We start from the raw sequence: 22,091 nt of genomic DNA, 5'->3' as shown, positions 1-22,091 counted from the left end.
TTTTACTATGTATGAGATGTATTTTCTTTACTTTTCATTGTAGTTCTTCCCCTACTAAGGATGACTTGAATTTTGTTCTAGTGGTCGTATTTAAGATCATGCATTTATGTAACACCGTAATCTCCTCTTTCTTTTGCCAGCATCCATTTGTTCCCCACAAAGTGAACAAGAGAATTCGCTTTTGTCTCTTTCCTTCAGCTCTCTTCATCTTTCACTACTCAATTTAGGCAATAACACTGTTTTTGCTTAATGGTAGTCTTTTCATTCTTCAGTGATCTTAAGTTTGGACAACAGGACTTGTCAGCGTTACAGACAAGACAGTACACAAGCTTGTTCTGCTCTGCACCTAATTTAGACATTGCCAGGGCACATATAACGCTGGCATCCTGTATCATTCAGCTTTCTCTGTTTAATAAAACACCCTTAAATTTAGTGGCTCAAAGTAATGAAGTCATTATTTCCCACAGTCTTGTGGGTTGGCTGAGTGGCTCTTCTGGTCCAGGCCAGCTTGGCCACATCATTATTTCAGGGGTGGCAATGTGGCTAGTGTTGAGGGGCCTGACTGCCGGGTCTGGCTTGATGTCAGCTGAGGCCACAGCCATATGTCTGTAATCAAGCAGCAGGCCAGCCTGGACTTGTTCACATGGGTGCAGAAGGGCTCGCAGCAGCATGGAGGGATGAGCCCCAACACACAAGTGCTGCTCAAGTCTCCACCTGCGTTCATCTGCTGTTGTTCCAGTGACCAGACGAGTCACTGGGTCAAGTCCAGAGTCTTGTGGGAACAAGGCCATTTCACAAACAGTCTGCCCCGCTCTATGCCATTCATCTGTTCCCTTTCTTTGTTTTTGCCTTAGGTCTGTTGTCAAATGTATTCAGCATCCAATCCTTTTCTGAGGTTTCCCCTGTCATCTCCCGGCTGGTTGGAGTTCATCCTCATGATAACAGAGACTGGGTGGAAATGCCATCTTCTAATTTGCATAAAAGCATTGCACTGGCTAGCTGCAGCCTTGACCTTCAGCTATACTGTAGACAGAGGCTTGAAAGTGCCTATGCAGAATTGTAATTAACGAGAGAAATCTAACATGATGGACTCCATCTTGCTTCTAACCTCACAGGTTAAATTGGTTTTTGCTTATTCTAGCATGGAGGCCAAAATAACCATGAGAGGAATTTAGTTAAACTTTGAAGAAAGGAAAACTGACTCCCTCCTTGTTTGGAGACTGAAGCTGCATTAATAAGATAAGGTTAGAATTATGGCAGGGGCTTGAGCTTTGCTAAAGAATAGGGATAAAAAATGACCTGCCATTGCTTAGTGTGTTTTCTACAAGTTGCTTTTTGTCCCAGAGTCACGTAACCAGAGGTTACATGATTTAAAAGTTTCCCAACTACTCCTACATTATTTTGAAACCTAAAGAACTAGTCTTTGAGATATTTTTCAGATTTAGTATTTCAGCAGACCAAGAGATGCCCTGGTCCTAAGACCCATCCTCCAACTCCCAGGAACTGACTCAGCTACTAAATGACATTTTTACCTGTAATCCCAGCACTTTGGGAGGCCGAATCAGGTGGATCACGAGGTCAGGAGTTCGAGACCATCCTGGCCAACATGGTGAAACCCCATCTCTACTAAAAATACAAAAATTAGCCGGACGTGGTAGCATGCGCCTGTAGGCCCAGCTCCTCGGGAGGCTGAGGCAAGAGAATCACTTGAACCTGGGAGGCGGAGGTTGCAATGAGCCAAGATTGCACCACTGCACTCCAGCCTAGTGACAGAGCAAAACTACATCTGAAAAAAAAAAAAAAAAAAGACAGCTTTAGACACCCCTGTTATTTTGTCCCCATCCATACAATTGTTCCTGTTCCCCAGTCCCATCTGCCAAAGTATCCTTAAAAAACCCTAGCCTCCAAATTCTCTGGGAGGCAGGTTTAAGAAGTTTCTCCTGTCCTCCTTGCTTGGCTGGCCCTGCAATTATTAAACTCTTTCTTTGTTGCAACACATGCTGCTCTCATTTTTTTTTTGCAGGGGGTGGGCAACAGGCAAAAAGAACACATTGGTTTGTGACAGCCATAGTCTACAAAGAAGGAGGATGTGGTTGGAACACACAGGCTGGGGGATCAGCCTGCTCACCTGGCCACACTTCCATCCCTGGTGTATTAGTCAAGGTTCTCCAGGGAGGCAGAGGTTGCAGTGAGTCGAGATGCTACTGCACTCCAGCCTGGTTGACAGAGTGAGACTCTGTCCTAAAAAAAAAAAAAAAAAAAGGTTCTCCAGGGAACAGAACCAACAGGAGATACAGATTTATAGACAGATAAAGAGAGGGAAAGACTAAGACAGAGAAAGACTGGAAGATGCAGCTCTCTAGGAGAATTATTATGGGAATTGTCTCATATGATTAATGGAAGCCGAGAAACCCTCCCATCTCCTGCTATCTGCAGCTGGAGAACCAGGAAAACTGGTGGTAAAATTCAGTTCCAGCCTGAAGTCTTAAGAATCAGGAAGACAGATGGTAGAAATCCCAGTTAAGTCCACAGGCCTGAGAACCAGGTGCTCTGATGTCCAAGGCAGGAGAAGATGGATGTCCCAGCTCAAGAAGGGAGTGAATTCCCCCTTCCACTACCTTTTTGTCCTATCACGCCTTCGATGAATTAGGTGATGTCCAATTTGGGGAGGGTAGACATTCTTTACTCAGTCTACCATTTTCTAATGCTAACCTCTTCCAGAAACACTCTCGCATGCACACCCAGAAGTCATGTTTTACTAACCATCTGGGCATTCCTTAGCCCAGTTGAGTTGACACAAAAATGAACAATCACATCTGGGCTGCTATTTTTTATTCAAAATCAGCAGCCAGTCCTCAGTTCTTACTGGATCCAGAAAGAACTTTCTCATATCCAGGAGCCAATGCTGAGTTCGCAGATACCCTGTGTGGAATTTACAACTCTGAAGGGACAGCAGCATCGTGGTTCCATGGTTCCTGGAAGGGCCATATCACACAGTTTGGCAGACTGGATTACTGGCTTCCATCCACAGGCTTTGCCATGTAACTTTCACCCACAGGGGTGAGGTATACTTCCCCATCCTTGCTGTGCTTTGGCCAATGAGATGTCAGCAGAGGAGATGCAAGCAGAGGCTTGAAAGTACTTGCATGGGTGAGCTTATCTTCTTTGCCTCTGCCCATGGAATTCCCACGAGAGCATTCCTGGCTAAATCCAAGGAGGATAAGGGACACGTAGAACAGACACCCCAGCTGCCCCACAGACCTGCAGTGAAAAGCGGAGCCACCCCACTGTTCTGCTTTTTTGTTGGAAGATTAATTCTTCTAATCTGTAACATCCAATGAGAACTGTTTAAAGCAATTGAGTGCAGAGGTGGTCTGTTACACAGCTGTACTGTTGCCACTGTGAACTGCTACTTGTCAGAATTTAGTGGATGAGGGTCGGCGTCCCTGGCAAAACCCTCAAGGGCCCCAGATGAAAAGATGACCTACTTTCTGGCTTGAGCCACTGTCCCTCTCAGGCTCAGACTGGAAATTCTCCTCCCACAGCCACCCAACACTGATCAAAGAGTTCCGCCAACAGTGTGGCCCAGAGCCACAGGAATGACAGGGCTTCTTGTAACTCTCCAGGTTCTCTTTTCCCCTACCACTCCTAGAATCAAAAATGTCTCCAGCTTCTTCCCACTTAGCACAGAGCTGTAGACTCAGGAGTCCTTTAATACCTATTACTTGAATAGATTAATCAGTGAATGCATTAGAAGTTCATTTGCTGAGAGTGACAAGGAGCCCATGGGAGTTGAAAGGTCCACCACTTAGAGTATCTAATGCACTGAAATACACCAATGACTTTACGAACAAACAAGCAAAATTACATTTATGCAGAATTTGGTTTTGACTGCATTTCATTTAAAATCTAGCTCTAATAATTCAACATTGGCACACATTTAAATGGGATGCTGGACCCTATGACCTGAGAGGTAAAATTCCATTAAATCTCTTCTAACCCTTCCAAAACTGGTGTTAAGGGAAACCTGTTGGCCTAAAAGAAACTTGTTTCTTGTACCAATAAACTCGCTTAATCACTCAGCAGAATTAAAATTGGATTTTCTTTACTGCTGTACTTCTCAGAACTTTTAATATGCTAATGTACATTGTACAGCTCTGAGAGGAGGAATTAGTATGCAGCATTTCCTAGGCCAATTTGGCCCCAGAACCCTGAGAACTTTTTGTGCTTAGGACATTTGTATGATTCATATCAGCCCATGGAACATAGTTTGAGAAACTCTGGTCTTTTCCAATGACCTACAAGGTAATGAATCATTCTGTCAGTTGCACAGTTATATTTGAATCCCACCTTCCTGGCCCTAAATGGACTACCCCAGTGGCTGGTAACCTTTTTGTGGTTACAGCACACTGGAAGGGACTGAAAGAATCAAGGCAGGGGGCGGGAGGGGGCTGGAAAGCCACTAACTGCAAGTCAGAAGTAATTGCAATGAAAATAACAAAGTCTCACAGGTCTATAAAAGAATCCATGGTTATCTCACTACTCACCCTGCAAAACCGGGTCTTTGATTAGAACTTGGTGACTGGGCCTGTGCAACACCACTCCCTTTAACTCTTATTGGTATTAAGCTGTCTTTGGAATTTCATGGCCCGATCAGTGCTGTGGCCACATATGGACTCACTTGTAATGAAACAAAGTGACATAGCTGCAAAATACAACAGCACATCTATCCTCAGAAACCACAGTACTGCAGTGAGCTCTTAGAGGGGGACTGCTGAGCCAATCATGCAAACTACACAGTGCCAGAAATACAGAAGCCGTGATGAAATAATGTCAAAAGGATCCCTGGTTTTCCCAATTGCATCTTGCTTAATTTAGAGTTATTTCAAAACAAAAGAAAAATGCCTCCAGCCCTCTTGGCCCTCCTCAGGCACTGGACTGGCATTATACAGGACCTCAGACCTACATGGGCTGGGTTCTTAAAGTGTGAAAGTACAGGAAACTCAGTGACAGTCAAAAGGGCCTCTCTTAACTTTTCTGCATGGTATATGACCATGACCTGTGTCTGCTGTGCTACCCCTCAGTGAGATACACCCAGCCAAGGGGTTTCCTGCAATGGAGCAGATGAGCCTATCGGCTTGTGTACAAGAGTTGTATATTCAACCTATTGCAGAATTCACATACAAGAAATACACACACCATAAGGCATATTCATGTAATGTACGGCATGCCCGATTATAGGAATGTGTGACTTTGGGAAACCCTGCAGGAGTGGTGGACAACAGTGGACATTCTAATCCTTTAGAATGGATTAGTTCTCTTGTGGGAACTAATCCATTCCCAGGAAAACTTCCTCATTGCCAGGAGTCTAGCACCAAACTGTCCATGAAGGATCCACCCTCACCACCCAAACGCCTCCCACTAGGCCCTGCCTCCCAACACTGCCACACTGGGATCAAATTTCAACATACGTTTTTGGTGGCAACCAACTCAACCCATAGCAACTTGGACAGAAGAAACATTTCTAACCATGTTTCAAAACCCAGAAAACACCCATGACAAATATTTTTAAAACTCTACAGAGTCAGCAGACAAAAGGAGGAAAGTATTTACAACACACTACAGAAAAAAAAGCTAATGTTTGAAATATCATTCATATCTCAAACCTGAAATAAACCAATAATAAATAAAAAGCAAACCTATAAAAGAAAAATGGGCAAAATAGAATGAGAAATGTTATGAAAGAATACAAATGGACAATAACCATATGAAAAGATTTACAACTGTACCAATAATAAAAAGTGAAAATCAAAATGAGATAACATTTCTTGACTAACAGAAGATTACAGATTGTAAAGAACCAGGCCAGGCTCAGTGACTCACACCTGTAATCTCAGCATTTTGGAGAGGCCATGTAGGAGGATCATTTGAGCCCAGGAGTTCAAGTCCAGCCTGCGCAACATGGTGAAATCCCATCTCTACCAATAATACAAACATTAGCTGGGTGTGGTAGCACAGCCTGCAGTCTCAGCTACTCAGGAGGCTGAGGTAGGAGGATCTCCTTAGCCCAGGAGGTCAAGGCTGTAGTGAGCCATGGTCACACCACTGCACTCTAGCCTGGGTGACAGAGTGAGACTCTGTCTAAAAATACATAATGGTAGTAACATAAATAAAGATTCAACCTTTAGAAGGGAGTATTGCTGGTAGAAGTGCAGGAAGAAATCTGAAGTGAAGAGTGAACAGGGGGTCCAGAAAAGGATCCAATTACATATGAGAGTTTAGCTTATGATAAAGGTGGTATTTTAAGTTAATAGGAAAAAGACGAATTATTTAATAAATGATGGATTTACTGTACTATTTAGGAAGAAGAGGAATACTCTTCTTTCATTATAATTGATTCAAGATGGATTAAAATTTTAAATGTATGTGAGAGATGGGAAAGTTCTTCTTCAAAGTTTATGTCTTAGACTACGTTATAAGGAGTTATAATCTCTTGCTCTATGGCCATTATCTGCTATTTACATAAACATACCCATGTATATATATTCTCTTAATCAGCTACCTTGACTTGCTCCGGCATGTCTGAACAGAACTGGGCAAGCTCCAAACCCTGGTTCATGTCATTCCTTATTTGGAAACCCTCCTGACCTTCTCCTGACTAGCTTCCTCTTCTTCCTTGTCTTCTTTCCCACTTATCTATTCAGGAAATTTTCAAGTTTTTAGCTAATCGGGTCAAGCATAGAATGTGAGGTCCCATTCCAGCCAATGAAAACTGGATAGGGTGATTGGGTCAGGTTATGAAAGTTATAAATGTCTGTCTCCTTTGTTCAGGTGAGCTCTCGTGGCAAGACTGCTGGCGAGTTGCACCTTTTCTGCAGAAAGCAAACTAGCCTTTCTAAGTGATCCACTGTCTCAGTGTGGATTCTTCCTGATGTTATAAACCCGTCTACAACAATGTAAAAAATACATGCAAAAGAGTACTAGAAAACACAACAGAACAATTTTATAATCTTTAGTTGCATCTGTCCAGGGAGGGGGCTTCTAAGTATCTAAGAATGAAACCCAGGAGCCCTAAAAAGAAAAGATGAATAAATCTGATTAAATAACAGAGTTTAAATTCTATGTTTAAAAGCACCATAAACAAAATTAAAACAAAACACAAATCTCTTTTTTTATTTTTTATTTTTTGAGATGGAGTCTGCTCTGTTGCCTAGGCTGGAGTGCAGTGGCACGATCTTAGCTCACTGCAACCTCCGCCTCCCAGACTCAAGTGAGTCTTCTGCCTCAGCCTTCCAAGTAGCTGGGATTACAGTGTGTGCTACCTCACCAGCTAATTTTTGTATTTTTAGTAGAGACAGGGTTTCACCATGTTGGCCAGGGTGGTCTTGAACTCCTGACCTCAGGTGATCTGCCTGCTTTGGCCTCTGAAAGTGTTGGGATTAAAGGCATGAGCCACTGCACCCGGCCTAAAACAAATCTTACATAGGAAAAATACAATACTTACAATCAATATAACAAAGTCTTCCTGGAGAAAAAGAACCAAAATGTTAACGATGGTTATCTCTGGGTGATCTTTATTTTCTTTTTTACAGTGCTTCATATTTCTTTATCATTGAGTATAATATTTTCATAAAAAACAAAAACACTTTAAAAATTAAAACCAAAGAAAAGAGAATTGTTTATTTAAAAACATTTTTTTGAATAGGAGTGGGGAATTATACTTTCCGAGTTTGGAGGCATGAGAAGGAAAGCAAATCTTTTGCTATGTGGGGCCAGACCCACTTATCCAATGGCATCCCCGAAATCTCCACCTGGGTGTCTCACATGCTCTCAAACTATGCGACCACAATGCAACTCTTGGTGCCTACACACACAGAGGGTATGAGACATCTAAACCTCTGATGCCAAAACATGAAGTCAATATAGATCTTTTAAAACAGATGAATCAAGAAATAACAGAGTTTGCTATTTTTCCCTAAAAGCCTTTTTAGTACTCTCATCAATGAAAAGGGTAAGGAAAGAAGATGTCCCTTTGTCCTTGAAAATGACCCAGAAGTTGCCCACACAACTTCCTCCTACCTGCCATTGGCCTGAACTAGTCACATGGCCATATCTAGCTCTAAGGAGGACTAGGGAACGTCGTCTTTATTCTAGGCAGTCAGATGTATAAATTCCATTACTATGAAAGTAGGGGAGGATGGGTACTGAAGGACTAGCACGCTCTGCCACAATTCCAGCATAGCATGTGGTATATAACCTCATCTGTAAAAGTACACCCCCACACTCAACGCACATGCACCTTAATGGATTTGAGGGTACTTTAAAAATATTGGGACTTTGGGTGAGTTTTACTTTCTTCCTTGAACTTTTCGGTATTGGTTGAATTGTATATAATGGGCAAATTTTTCAATATGGCTTTTTTCCCCCCGAAATGAATAACAGATTAAATCTAGGGCCAGAGACTGTTACCAGGTGTCACAGGTCACCTCCCCAGGAAAACAGTCTCTGAGTCTTAAATGTGTGTGTAGGTGGCCTACTAGGGAGTGCGTGGATCAACATCTATAAGGGGGCTGGAAGCACGACTGGCCAGAGAGCAGCTGGGCTGCCATGCAGTTGCAGTCCAGGCCTCAGCTGACCTCCTGGGAGCTCTGCATCCAAGATGGCCTTTTGGAGTTATCCCAAATTCAGGACCTCTGTGACCAGTTACAGATGGCCTCTAGAAGGGGAAGAAACCTCAGGCAAGGAAGCTCTCTTCAGCCCAGGGCAATTCCAGGAGGGGACTGAGCTAGAAGCCCTCAGCAGCCAGCACTCTGCTGGTGGAATGCATCTCCGTGCAGAAGGGAGCATGTGGGTGGGCACCATTGCAGCCACAATGCCAGGGGTAGAGATACAAAGGCATGGCTCGGGCCAATAGGAGGAAGTAAGGGAAAGTGAGAAACATTCTCTTACACACACTGTGTGCTATGTGTTTGTCACTCTGTGTTATTTAATCTTCTCAATAGGCTTGCAAGCTGAATGCTTCATTTCACCATTTTTACATGTATGGAAATGGAAGTTCAAGGATATTAGGAAAATCTGTCTAAGAAGAGGAAGATAATAATAGAATAGGTAAAAAATAGAATCAAGATTCAAACACAGGAAGATCTTTCTCCAAAGCCCTCTGCTACCACCAGCATTATGTCACAAAGATTGAGACCTTGTTTGGATTGACTACAATGAAAACTGCTAATAGCATCAAAAAGGACCTTTAAAACCATGTGGGCAACAAGAACAAAGAAGTGAAAGTGCTGCTGTGAGGGAAGAGTAGTGTAACTGGATTAATAATAGAAGGCAGAACCACTTCATGCAGCTACTATTTTTCTTCAAATCTTCCTCAGGAAAGACCCTGGTTTTAAAATTAAACGTGTGGCAAAAGTGCGTAACCTGAATCTAAGCAGGAAAAGACATTAGACAAACCCAAATCGAACGGCTCTATAAAATAACTGGTCTGAACTTTTCAAAAATGTCAAGGTCATGAAAGGCAGAGAATAGTTGAAGAACTGTTCCAGATGAAAGGAGGCTCAAAAGAAATGACAAGTAAAGGAATGTGTGCTCTTGGATTGGAGAAAACTATAAAGGACAGCGTTAGGACTTGGGGAAATTTTAATATGGGTTGTATATACAATAATAATTTTGTTACTGATGTTAAATGTCTCGATTTTGGTAATTACACCATAGATGTGTAAAAGAATATACATGTTTCTAGAATTACATGGTTAAATCTTCTTTTTTTTGCAGGGGTGGAGGGGAGCAGAGTCTGGCTCTGTTGCCCAGGCTGGAGTGCAGTGGCAAAATCACAGCTCACTGCAAGTGATCCTCCCACCTCAGCCCCCAGAGTAGCTGGGACTACAGGCACATGCCACCATGCCCGGCTAATTTTCTGTACTTTCGTAGAGACGGGGTCTTGCCATGTTGCTCAGGCTAGTCTGGAACTCCTGGGCTCAAGCAATCCTCCCATCTTGGCCTCCCAAAGTGCTGGGATTACAGGCGTGAGCCACATGCCCAGCCACTTAACTCTTTAGGGGTAAAGAGTTACGGTATCTGGAGCTGACTCTCAAATATTTAGAAAAAATAAAATTATATATACAATTTAAAATTTTTATAAATATAAATAAATGTGTGTGAATGTAGGCATGTGTGTGTGTACACAGAAAGAGAGAGAGAAAGTAAATGAATAAACGTAGTAACAACTGGTCAACCTAGGTGAAAGTTACAAGAGCACGCCCTGAAATATTCTTGCAACTTTTTGTATGTTTGAAAATTTTTCAAAATAAAAGGAGAGAGAAATACATTCCAAAAGCAAGAGAGCCAGTGGGATGAGAGTATTCAGTCACTCTAAAAGATCTCAGCTCTGACAACATAGGCTCCTGATGGGCAAGCATTGCAATTGACAGAAAGTGGATTATGATCCCTGTACGTTGGTAAGCTGGAACTTATTGCATGGACAAATTCTGGGATGTATTCTCTAATGGATGATTTGTGAGCACTTAAAAAAGATTGTGAGGGTCTCTATGGGTCAATATGAACTCCTCTACAAAAGTAAATAATAAATATATGTAAATTAGGTCAACCTACCCTTATTTTCTTTTCTAAGATAATTTTTTACAAATGATCATCATTAAAGTGAACCTTAATTTTGGCAGTGTTGTTGTTGTTGTTTAATGGGTCTCACTCTGTTGCCTGGGCTGGCCTTGAACTAGGCTCAAGTGATCTTCCCACTTTAGCCTCCTGAATAAGCTAGGACTATAGTTGTGTGCCACCGTGCCTAACATGATGTTAGCCAAGATTTTAGCTAAGTAGTTTGTACATCCTCCTGGATAAGCTAATGCAACACTTGAGGGCATTTTTTACAGCAACTTCAACATCACTCAGAGAAAATGGGCTGAATCTGCTTGGGGTGGTACATTAGTTTCCTGAGGCTGCTGAAACCGACTCGGGTCTTAAACAATAGAAACTTATCTCACAGCTCTGGAGGCTGCAAGCCCAAGATCAAGATGTTGGCAGGGTTGGTTCCTTCTGGACTGTGAGGGAGCATCTGTTACAGGCCTCTCTCCTTGGCTTCTAGGTGGCCACCTTCATGTTCATGTGGTGTCCCCCATATGCATGCCTGTCTCCAAATCCCCCTCCTTACAAGGACATCAGCCAGACTGAATTCTAGCCCACCCTCATGACCTCATTTTAACTTGATCGCCTGCATACACAATCTCTCTCAAATGAGGTTGCATTCTGAGGTACCATGGGTTAGAACTCCAACACATGAATTTGTGGGGCACACAGCCCCCCTTAAGAGGAGGGTACCTCTAGTAGAATGACACAAAGCCCTGCTCTGTTAAACTCTATCCAGAGAAGACAAGAGAGGACCCACTGATCCCATTTGGGTACCGTATGAAGATGCAAAGGGAAAATACCAAGTAGATGATGTAGCAGGGAGCTAGAGGATGGGGCCCATGGCCAGCTCCCTCACCAAGAGCCATGCCATCCTGGAGGTCGCCATTTTCTGTCCTGAAACTCACATCCCTGTGGGTGGTGTGGGGATTACAGGAGAGAATGAGCAAAAGGCATTATGCAAACCATGAGCCCAACTAACCCACAAATCACAGGCACCACTGCCTGCTGCGAGGCTTACTAGGAGCTCCAGAGGTGACAACTGGTCAGCTGGATCCAATCGTCACTGCTTCTACAACTGTCTTTAGCAGACTTGGGAGGCAGGGATTTACTAATTTGCAAATTCAATTTTGTGCATTTTCATAAAATATATTCTGATTTCTATCCATCGCCATTCTTCAGAAAAGTTTAAACATCCAGTCCTCTGATTCTTCACAGCTTCACTCTAGACACCTTCCTCTCAGACCTCTCATGCCATCTCCCCTCCCAATCACCCAAAGGGGCCATCCCGAGCCCCCTTATGTCTTCCAGTCTGACTTTTACAGTAACAGTCTATTTCTACACACTCTGGTGGAGATAGCTGACATTCCTGCCTCTGCTTCGGCTGCCATTCCTTCTGCTCACCCTGCCTTACCACAATCTCCTCCTCACCAGGGGGTCTTGGTGTTCACCCTTATACAGACTTTGCACTTTTATCTTAACATGTCCTTCCCTAGCATGAGGACCTCTCAAGCCTCAGTGGTGTTTCCCAGGTTTGTCCCACACAATCTTAGTCTGTATCATACCCAAAATCCAGAGGTCCCTAAGTCAAGGACCTTTAGGAAATGCTTTGTCTCTTAACCACAGGATCACTAGCACCTTTAACGCTGCATTCTAATTCTACAAAAAGGGACACAGAACTCGGCATTTCCCAAACTGTTCTTAGCACTCTGTTTTCCTGTTGTTATTCACTCGGGGTGGCTGGCAAAATATTAAAGATATGAACTATTAGGAAAGAAATAGATTGTAATCTCAAATCTTTTGGAAGGAAGGCCAAAAGGTTTTATTGAGGCAGGTTGAAGGCAGCAGCCTCCTAACATTAGCATAGGAAAGAGATAGAGACTGATCAAAGGCATTACCCCACACCCATTTGTCTCCACTCTGTTTACTCATGCAAATTTTGAGCTGAGTGGTCTCTCCAGAGAAGATCAAAGGGTAACTACCTGTTAATAGCATTTACTCTGAGCCCTCAAACCAAAAGCTTTTACCAGTTGTAAAAGCATTCTCTTAACCATGTTAATTATCTACAAGAGTGTTAACTTAGAACCTCTGTTAATGAATAAAAGTGTGGATAAACAGGGAGTCTTGGTGGATTGGTTGCATTTCGCCCTCTGAAAACAGCCAAAGGCCATCCCTAGCCCACTTGAAACATTGTAATGGTGTGAGAGTGCATTCATTCATCTGTCGTTGAGTCAGGGTCTGCAGGTCAGATTCTGCAGATGGTGAGCAAGGTCTCATTTTCCAGAATATCCTGAGGAACTGGTGTGTCCCACTGTCACAAGAGCTGGTCTGCACCCAGTGTCTCCACTTCCTATTGGTCTGTGACAGAGACAGCTAACTGCCCACCAAAATCCTTTCTGCCCTTCTTCTTGCACCCAGAGCCAGACTAGTTTCCCAACCTTCCTTGCAGCTGGATGTGATCATGTGGCCTAGTTCTTCCCAGTGGAATGTGAGCAGGGTGAGATGTGCTTCTTGTAGGCCTGATCCGTGAAAACCTCCCACATGGTCTTTTCCACACCCCTTTCCCTTCTGAGTGAGCAGGAAGTCATGGCAGAGCCACCATCAGCCAGGGTCCCCCAGCGGCCATGGAGGAAGCTGCCTTGATAGCTGACACCTGCTTGAGGCTGTTGCCTGAGCAAAAGATAAGCTTCTAGTGTGGTAAGCCACAGCATGCTGAGGCCGGAAGATTCCTCGGCCTCACTCTACACTGCCTGCTTTCTCCTTTACTCCATGTAATTTACCCTCTGTTCCCAGCCTTGCCAGTGGCACAGCCCAGGAACATTGTCAGTGACTTTTTAGCCAAATCATGAGGCCTTGTCCCAGGTCTTTACCTCTTTACATAATCTGACCCTCTTCACCACCACTTCCTCCTCTCTGGGTATCTGCAACCATCTTGTCTCCTTTTATTGTTCTTCGGCTGTAGAATATTTCATCTTTTTATCTCCTTCATTATCTTCTCATCCCCTACTCTTCCCCCAGCTTTCAGTGTGCCTTGGCTCACTGTCTTTGGTCTTGCTTTTCTAACATAGTTTCATCTCTGATCTCATGGCTTCTATCATCTCATTAATCTCATCCATACAGTCATTCAGGGCTCCAGGCTGAAGCAGCTCATCAGATCCACATCTCTCTCCCTAACCTTATACCTATGCCCCAGATCCTAATTTCTAAGTTACCATGGGATGTCTTCACTTAGAATCACAGACCATAGAGTGGAAGTGACCCTGGAGACAGTCCACTGAATTCCCCTGAAACTCACTTCTGTCCTTCAAGTCACCTCCTCAGAGAGGCCTTCTCTGATTGCCTTATGTATGGTATCACCCCAACCCACCTTTTCTAGCTCCTTATCCTGATTTACTTTTCCTCATAGCACTTACCACTGCATGGAAATATATTCCCATCATGTTTGTGGTCTGCCTCTCCCACTAGAATGTAAGCTCTGTAGGGCAGGGGCTTTCATTTTTTGCCGTATGATTGGTGCTTAGAACAGTGCCTGACACAAGCAGGTATTCAATAAAACCTTGTTGAAAGAACTCAGGTCCAAAGTTTCTTCTGCTTAAAGTCTTATAGTTAGCTGTAGGGTTTAGACTTCAGTTAGGTCTTCTGACCCCTATCCTGGGCTCTTTCCACTGCCCAATCATCTTAAATCACTTCAAACTCACAATTTCTAAAAAAGAGCACTGCCCGTCCTCCATTCACTAATCCCGTTTCTGTCACTAATCCTTTATTCTGCCAGTCTCTCAGGTTAAAGTCTGCTAAACCTGTAGTTGTCTTTGATGCTTCATCCTCCCTGTCATCTAGGTAGAATCTCTGCTTATCTTTACCTCTACTCCAACACTTAGACCCCCAAAATAAATTTTTGTTGTCTTCCTGCTTCCATCCTCAGTTCCATACAAAGTATCTTGGTGACCTCTAAGTATTAAGTTCATAGAATAATTCTGGAAGGACATTGAATAAACTGATAATAGTCCCTTTAGAGATGAGAAACTAGGATTTGTGGAACTTGGGGTACATTTTTTATTGTATATGCTTTTGGATGTCATGAATGTTTCCCAGTTGCATTATGTATTTTGCAGTAAAAAAAAGTTTTTTTTGTTTTGTTTTGTTTTTTTGTTTGTTTGTTTGTTTTTGAGACGGAGTTTCGCTCTCGTTACCCAGGCTGGAGTGCAATGGCGCGATCTCGGCTCACCGCAACCTCCGCCTCCCGGGTTCAGGCAATTCTCCTGCCTCAGCCTCCTGGGTAGCTGGGATTACAGGCACGCGCCACCATGCCCAGCTAATTTTTTGTATTAGTAGAGACGGGGTTTCACCATGTTGACCAGGATGGTCTCGATCTCTTGACCTAGTGATCCACCCGCCTCGGCCTCCCAAAGTGCTGGGATTACAGGCTTGAGCCACCGCGCCTGGCCAAAAAAAAGTTTTAAAATATTGTGTTTCATGTCCATATTTATTTTGAGGCTCAACTCTTCAGAGTGGAAAATAAATCTCTTAAATTGCCCAGTCTAAAGCTATAACATGAAATCACTGTCAGCTAAAGAATATAATGGTTCCAAGAAGAAAGGGAGAATCCATTGCTAATGAGCCTGAGAAAGGGGCATTGGTTTCTTGGGCCTTCTGTGCTCACCAAGAGAGCAATTTCAGCAGAGTGGTAAGTGCAGAAGCAGGGAGGTAATGAGTAGCAAGGAAATCAACAGCACCAGCACAAGCCACACATTTTATACTTTTGCCAGTGAAAAGGAATGATGAGAGAAAGTTGCTAGGAAAGACAGCAAAAGTAGCTAAAAGGTTTTTGGAATTTTTTTAAGATTAAGAAGTTGTTTCTATGTTTGAAAACAAAAGAAAGGGAGAATTAAGATGTGAGAGGCTGATTACCTGGCACCTCACCAGATTGTATTCTCTAAGGGACCACATCTGTCTTACACAGCTGGATCAAGCTATAAGACACAGGCTTTACTATCTCTAGACACAGTACCTAGCTACATGTGGCACAAAATAGGTGCTCAATAAATATTTATTTAATGACTAGAGGGATGGGCAAATGGAGACAGAGGCATTACTCTTCTAACATTAATGCCAAGTTACTCTGATAACAGGAAAATACAACATCCATAGTTCAGGTGAGAGTTTAGAGAGAAGCTGGAGTCCCACAGCTCACATTGGTGGATCATACACTACATGGTCCCAACTTTTCTTATGCAACATGGTGTGAGGTTCTCTGGTCCCACACTTCTCCCATGTTTCTCTGCATTAGCCGGTGGAAGGAAAAAGCTGGAGCACTATTAAAAAAGAATTCTTTGGGAGAAGAGCTATAATAACAGCAGTAGATGAAAGCACATAACTGAAAAACAAAAACTTACATTTGCTCTACACAGGAGCCATTCATTTTCAAACACAGATCAATTCACCTTGGGGCCTCCTGTGTGCCAGCCATGTGCTGAGCCCCGGGATGCAGACATGATGTGACCACTCTCTGCCCTGGAGAAGCTCAGCAGCCAGCAGGGCACGAGATCCTGCGATGCCATAGGCCAAAGGTGATCTACCAGCACAAGACAGACTGGGAATGCTCTGAGAACACAGACAATGGCATCAGTAATTGCACAGTTATGTGTTACAGGAAAGATACAAAGAAGAGGTGATGCTTGAGCTTGGGAGATAGTGAGAAGTTTCCTAATTATATTTATTAATTTACTCAACAACTATTTATTGAGCACGTACTCTGTGCCAGGCACTGTGCTAGGCTCTGGGGACAGATGGATAAGCAGAGACAGACACAGTCCCTGCCCTCACAGCATTTATAGCTTAGCTGGGAGAAGAGTCATTTATCACAAAATAACACATGCCAAGGCAAAACTAAACTCAAGACAAGGGCTGAAAAGGAGAGGTGCAAGGCTTTACAAGAAGTGAGACAGATGTTTGCATGAATCTATAGAAACCAATGAATCTACAGAAAGTGTGCATGGCAAAGATAGATACCCATATCTTAATGTTGTCCTCCCCTTCTTCTGAATAAAAGAACTGCTGGCCACCCAGGAAGACTACATTTGCCAGCCCCAAAGCCCTTGGTTTGCCATGTGACTAGGTTAGGGCCAATGGTATGAGCAAAAGTGACGTGTGATTTCCGGGTGTGCACTTAAAGGGAAGGGCTTGTCTTCCCCCTCCCCTCCCTTCTCCCGTTGGAGGTAGGGTGAACCGTCTTGGAGCACATGGATGAGGGCAATACTTTTGGGAAGGTGGAACAAGAAGAGAAAAGGAACCTCAGGGAGCAGTCAGTGACATCCTGGAGCCACCTTAGCAGCTTTGGAATGCTCCCATCTGGGCAGTTGTGTGAAAGAAAATTCACTTCTCTCTGGTTTAGGGAATCCTCATTCTAATTCTTTGTTAAGGCAAATAAGCCTATATATCTTAATTCATACAGTATACAAGATCACTGGTCATTGCTTAATAGTGCAACAAACAATAACAATTACTCCTGCCTATGTTAAGAAACTACCTGGACCTTGGTCTAAAGCAGAATTTGAGTATTCATGTATTCAGGATTTGAGGATTTAATTGTGGGCAGAAATGAAATAATCTTGAAATATGGAGAGAATGTTGGCCTCCAGAAGGTTTCATGATCTTTTAAAAACCCGATATCTACTAGATTAAGTTGTGTGCAACCTTGAATACCCCAAGGATGGAAAGTCTGAACATGACTTATCATCATGGGCATGGGAGAGTGTGTCTGAGGAGACGGATAATGACTCCATTCCCATGCTTCTCTGAGATGCACTCTTAAAGTGGAAGAGCCTCCAAAAGAAATATAGTCTATCTCTCGCCTCAAGACAGGATGAAATCAAGATTATCAATAAGAGAAGGCTTTACATCCCATTTTCAAGATCTTTAGGAAAGGAGTTTCTATTAATAACACATGCCTTATCAGGGAAAATGACTTTGTGTTACTATACAGTTTATCAAAACACTTCCACACCCATTAGCTCTCCTATTTCATCCTCCTAATAACATGGATGAGAGACAGACCCATTATCATTTGCCTATCATACTCCAAGAATCTGAGCGACTTCCATAGGCCAAGAGGTCTTAGAGAGCAGAGCCGGGTCAGGACCCCAGGGGTCTCATCCCCAGGTCCACCTTCCTCTTCACTTACCTGCTTTTCCTCTCAATAACCCCAAATCTGTGAACATTCCCTGATCTGTTTTCTTCAGGGCCTGAGCTAGGCAGGTGAGCGGACCATAAAAGGTAAATAAGACAGAGTTCTTGGCCTGCAGGAGCTCTTGGGGTTGGATAGGGAAATGGAAAGATGCGTTCACATGGCCACCGTATGAAGTTCTGTAGGGTGAGCATCATGTGATGGGCACTGGCAACATCGCTCAGAGCCCTTCAGACCAGGACAGTTAGCAAGGACAAAAAATGAAGGAGCTGTGACTGCTGGAAGCCCCACCCTCCCACAGGTGCTGACCCTGAAGCTGCAGACACTGATATGCGCAGGTGCACACGCGTGTGCGCGCACACACACACACAGCAGTGAGTGAGACTTAACACATCAGGCCTACCAGCCTGTTCTTGGAAGTCAGCACTCAAGTTCAGGCTCCAAGTCCTTTGGCCTCTGCTCTCCACCACATCAACACCATGTAGCGTTTTTTACGTGCTATTTTTAGCCCTGTTCTCCATTCGCCTTTCCTCCTGAGCCCTCCTCTGTGCTCTTTGGACTGTCCCCCATGTGGCCACCCCAGCTCTCTTTAGGATGCCACTCACCTTTGGCTCTCTCCAGTGGTGGTGGTTTAGCTCCTCACAGGTCACAAACCTCAGGATGAGGGGGCAAAAGGCAACACATCTTCCAACCTTCCAACTAAAGAAGCTGAAACAGATCAAAGAAATGCTTAAGCTCAGCTAGGCACAGTGGCTCACAGCTGTAATCCTAGCACTTTAGGAGGCCAAGGCGGGTGGATCACCTGAGATTGGGAGTTCAAGACCAGCCTGATCAACATGGAGAAACCCTGTCTCTACTTAAAACACAAAATTAGTGGGGCATGGTGGCACGTGCCTGTAATCCCAGCTACTTGGGAGGCTGAGGCACAAGAATCACTCGAACCTGGGAGGCAGAGGTTGCAGTGAGCCCAGATCACACCATTGCACTCCAGCCTGGGCAACAAGAGCAAAAATCCATTAAAAAAAAAAAAAAAACTTAAGCCACATTTCCTGGACCATTCCAAAGTCAGGGTACAAACCTGTGACCTGCCTCTGTTATCAGAGGCCCTCCCAGGAGACCTGGAGGTGGAGGGGAGGCGAGAGCCTGAGAGAGACACAGTCATCTGGCAGGCACTGTGAAGGGACAGTCTGATACAGTTTTGGAAGCTTCTGGAGTTCTGTCTTTGAACAGGGGCAGAGTAGCATGGGCAGGGGTATTTCTTCTGGCTAAAGAAGAGCTATCACTCCCAGGACTGTAATATCTGAGCCTGGTTGGGTGGTGTTCCCAGACAAGCCAAAATGAATTCCAGTCTGTAACTGAGACTGTGACCCATTCACTTGTTCATTCACTGTGTTGACATTTGCTGAGCACCTACTTTGTGCCAGGCACTTTTCCAGGGGCTGGGGATACAGCAGTGAACGTGACAGATGTAATCCCTGTCCTTAGGGAGCTCACATTTGGGGGTGAGAGTGAATAGACATGACAAAAGGAATGAGCAAATTATATAATGGTCATCAGTTCAGCTCGTGTTTCTTGTCTCTCTTTCACGGTGCTCTTTGTAGCATGTTGAAACTAAGGTTGAAAGAAAAACCCCAGAGGGGCACCATTCCCCACTTCCATGAGTGCTCATTCTCCAGGCCAGAACTTGTATTAGGTCAAGACTTCAATCTTGACAGTCCAAAAGCTAATGTGTGTGTGAAACAGAACCTGATTGCGCTAACAAGTTCTAGTTGACGCCTCCAGGCCACCAGGATGCTTAACCCTTCCCCTTTCCCAGGGTTACCTCTAAGTTTGGAGGGGAGGTCTTACCAAGACACCAGAGTCAGGGGAAGAGGCATCCTTCTAGAACTCAATATCTTCCATCTGTCTGCACTGACACCCACAGAGAGGTCCACTGTACTTGGTTCTTGGTTGTGTGCATGGGCCCCCTTGGTTCAATGGCTTTTTCTACTGTATCACGGCCTTGGGGACACCTGTGAAATGGCTGTCTGGAGCCCTTGCTGTTCAGCCACAGTATAAAATCATTGCTGCCCACTGGGTTCTGGCTGTCTTCGTGTGACCCTTCTCAGCAAGGGAGACACCTATTCCTTCTCTCCTCAGATCCCAAAAGCCTCCCTACAATTAGTCCAGCCAAACAGGATGCAGGTCTTCTTCCTCAAAGATTAGGAAAATCTATGCTCTCCTTCCTTGTCCTTCAGATACTGCCTCCTCTCCTCAGCTGGGGAAGGGGGTATGGCAGGAGGATGCATTGCTCTAATTTAGGTCATCTCCCAAATGTTTCATGCATGCCAATAATGCATGGCTTTCCGGAAAGGGCCTGGGCTTCTGGAATGGAAAGAGTCATGAGGAGACCATTTCCTCCATTCCCTCCCTGTTTTTCACTGTCCTGACTCTCCCCTGAGGCGATGAGCCTGGAATAGTTTCACTTTTTGGAAAGGCTTAGAGGAACAAAGTCTCCAAAGGAAATACATGATGAAGGAGGATGGAAAGAAGTAGCTGATACTTTTTTAAAAATTGCTCCACAGACAATACAAAGCAGCAGCAGAACAGTGCAGGCTAGTAAGAGGGCAGACATGGAAGAAAAAGAGAAGAAAGCTGGCACCACCGGGGTGTGGCTGCTTGTTGTGCTGCCGCAGGCTGTTTTGGGGATGAATGAAGTTGCTTGTTTTTCATTTAAGAGCCAGGGTTTGTCTAATGAAGACCCTGCTCAAGCCAATTTACAGAGTTGGCTCAAGACAAGAACCAAGCTGTGCTGTGTGAAGAGTACTATTTCAGATGTGTGTATTCTTCCTTCAAAAGGTAGGAATGATATAGAGTGGGAGTGGGTATGTGGAAAGAATATGGTTTCTGTGTCAAGGAAAAGCTGTCTAGAATCTAGTCACAATAAAAGGGAGCCAGACATGGGTAGATCAGCTTCAAAGGGCCAGAATAAAGGAATACATTAAATAAAAATAACAAAATCTGCACACAGGAATACAGAGAAACAACTCAACACTGTAAGAAAGCAAAGACTGAAAATAAACTTTTGAAAAGAAAGAAGGGAAAATACTTCAAGGAGAGAGAGAGAGAAAAGATGGAGAGAAAGAGACAGAGACAGACCCAGTAGGAAGAAGCAGTAAATAGAAAAAGCATAGTAAGTTACTGTTGGGTAAATAAAAGTATATATTCATATATGATATATTCCGGACACATATTCCTTAAATCAAGTTGTTGGTAAATTAGTACATTTGATAAATATTAATACTTCATTAATCATTTGGCAAATGGATGTTTTGAGAATCAACTAAAGTCACTTAGTGATATGACCCAGCATCCAAATTAGCCTCCGGACCCCAAGCCCTGACTTTTCATAGCATATTCCACTTCTTCCTGAAACAAATGAAAAAGGTAAAATAAAGTAGCCCAATAGGAAATTGAACAGGGCCTTCAAAGCAAGCTGAGAAAGATTCATTAGGTTCACACAAACATCTCGTGAACAAAACCAAAAGCAGGAAAGGAAACAGTTGCAGAAGGATCTAACCAGAACTAACTGGTTCAAGGGATGTTTGTGGGGAAAGGACACAGGAATTTCCTCAAATAACTGTAAGGAGGTATGTGTATGCTTGACAGGTTGAGGCGGGAGGTTGGCTTGAGCCCAGGAGTTTGAGACCATCCTGGGCAACATGGCAAGAGAGAGACCCTATCTCTCTCTAAAAAAATTAAAAATTAGCTAGGCATGCACCTGCAATCCCAGCTATTTGGTAGGCTGAGGTGGGAGGTTTGCTTGAGCCCAAGAGTTTGAGGCTACAGTGAGCTATGATTGCACCATTGCACTTGAGCCTAGGTGACAGAGTGAGATCCTGTCTCTAAAAAAGGAAAAAGAAAAAGTAAGTGTAAATACAAATGCATGCAAGCATTCTTCATTGACATAAATAACTTCTAAAATATTTAAACGGATTTTATTTACCAATATAAAAACTGTTTTGTTTTCAATGTGGTAAATAAACGCACACATATACACAGAGAAATATTATTCAGCCTTAAAAAAAAGGAAGGGCATTATACTCAGTTAAATAAGCCAGTTACAAAAAGAGAAATTCTGGCCAGGCATAGTGAGTCACTCCTGTAATCCCAGCACTTTGAGAGGCTGAGGCGAGTGGATCACCTGAGGTCAGGATTTTGAGACCAGCCTGAGCAACATGGTGAAACCTCCTCTCTACTAAAAATACAAAAATTAGCCGGGCAT

The 22,091-nt window shown here is 43.7% G+C and overlaps 1 protein-coding gene and 1 long non-coding RNA gene across 2 annotated transcripts in view; one reads left to right on the top strand and one right to left on the bottom strand.

The window, feature by feature from the left end:
• Nucleotides 1–22,091, bottom strand: part of LOC105706685 (uncharacterized) — a 133,613-nt gene that overhangs the window by 61,263 nt on the left and 50,259 nt on the right. Inside the window, exon 2 of the long non-coding RNA XR_010337239.1 lies at nt 18,433–18,535. This is a non-coding gene — a long non-coding RNA (uncharacterized LOC105706685). The remainder of the gene's footprint in view (nt 1–18,432; nt 18,536–22,091) is intronic.
• The window catches only part of KBTBD12 (kelch repeat and BTB domain containing 12), a 75,672-nt gene continuing 74,216 nt past the window's right edge, over nt 20,636–22,091 (top strand). Inside the window, exon 1 of the mRNA XM_012437226.3 lies at nt 20,636–20,665. The gene's annotated coding sequence lies outside the window, so the exon portion shown is untranslated. The remainder of the gene's footprint in view (nt 20,666–22,091) is intronic.

The sequence above is a fragment of the Aotus nancymaae genome, unplaced genomic scaffold, assembly GCF_030222135.1.
Source record: "Aotus nancymaae isolate 86718 unplaced genomic scaffold, 86718_ANA_hifiasm-v0.15.2.pri h1tg000046l, whole genome shotgun sequence".
In the NCBI taxonomy this organism is placed as follows: domain Eukaryota; kingdom Metazoa; phylum Chordata; class Mammalia; order Primates; family Aotidae; genus Aotus; species Aotus nancymaae.
Note: the sequence above shows the minus strand (reverse complement) of the source record. Positions and strands in the feature narration are given on the sequence as shown.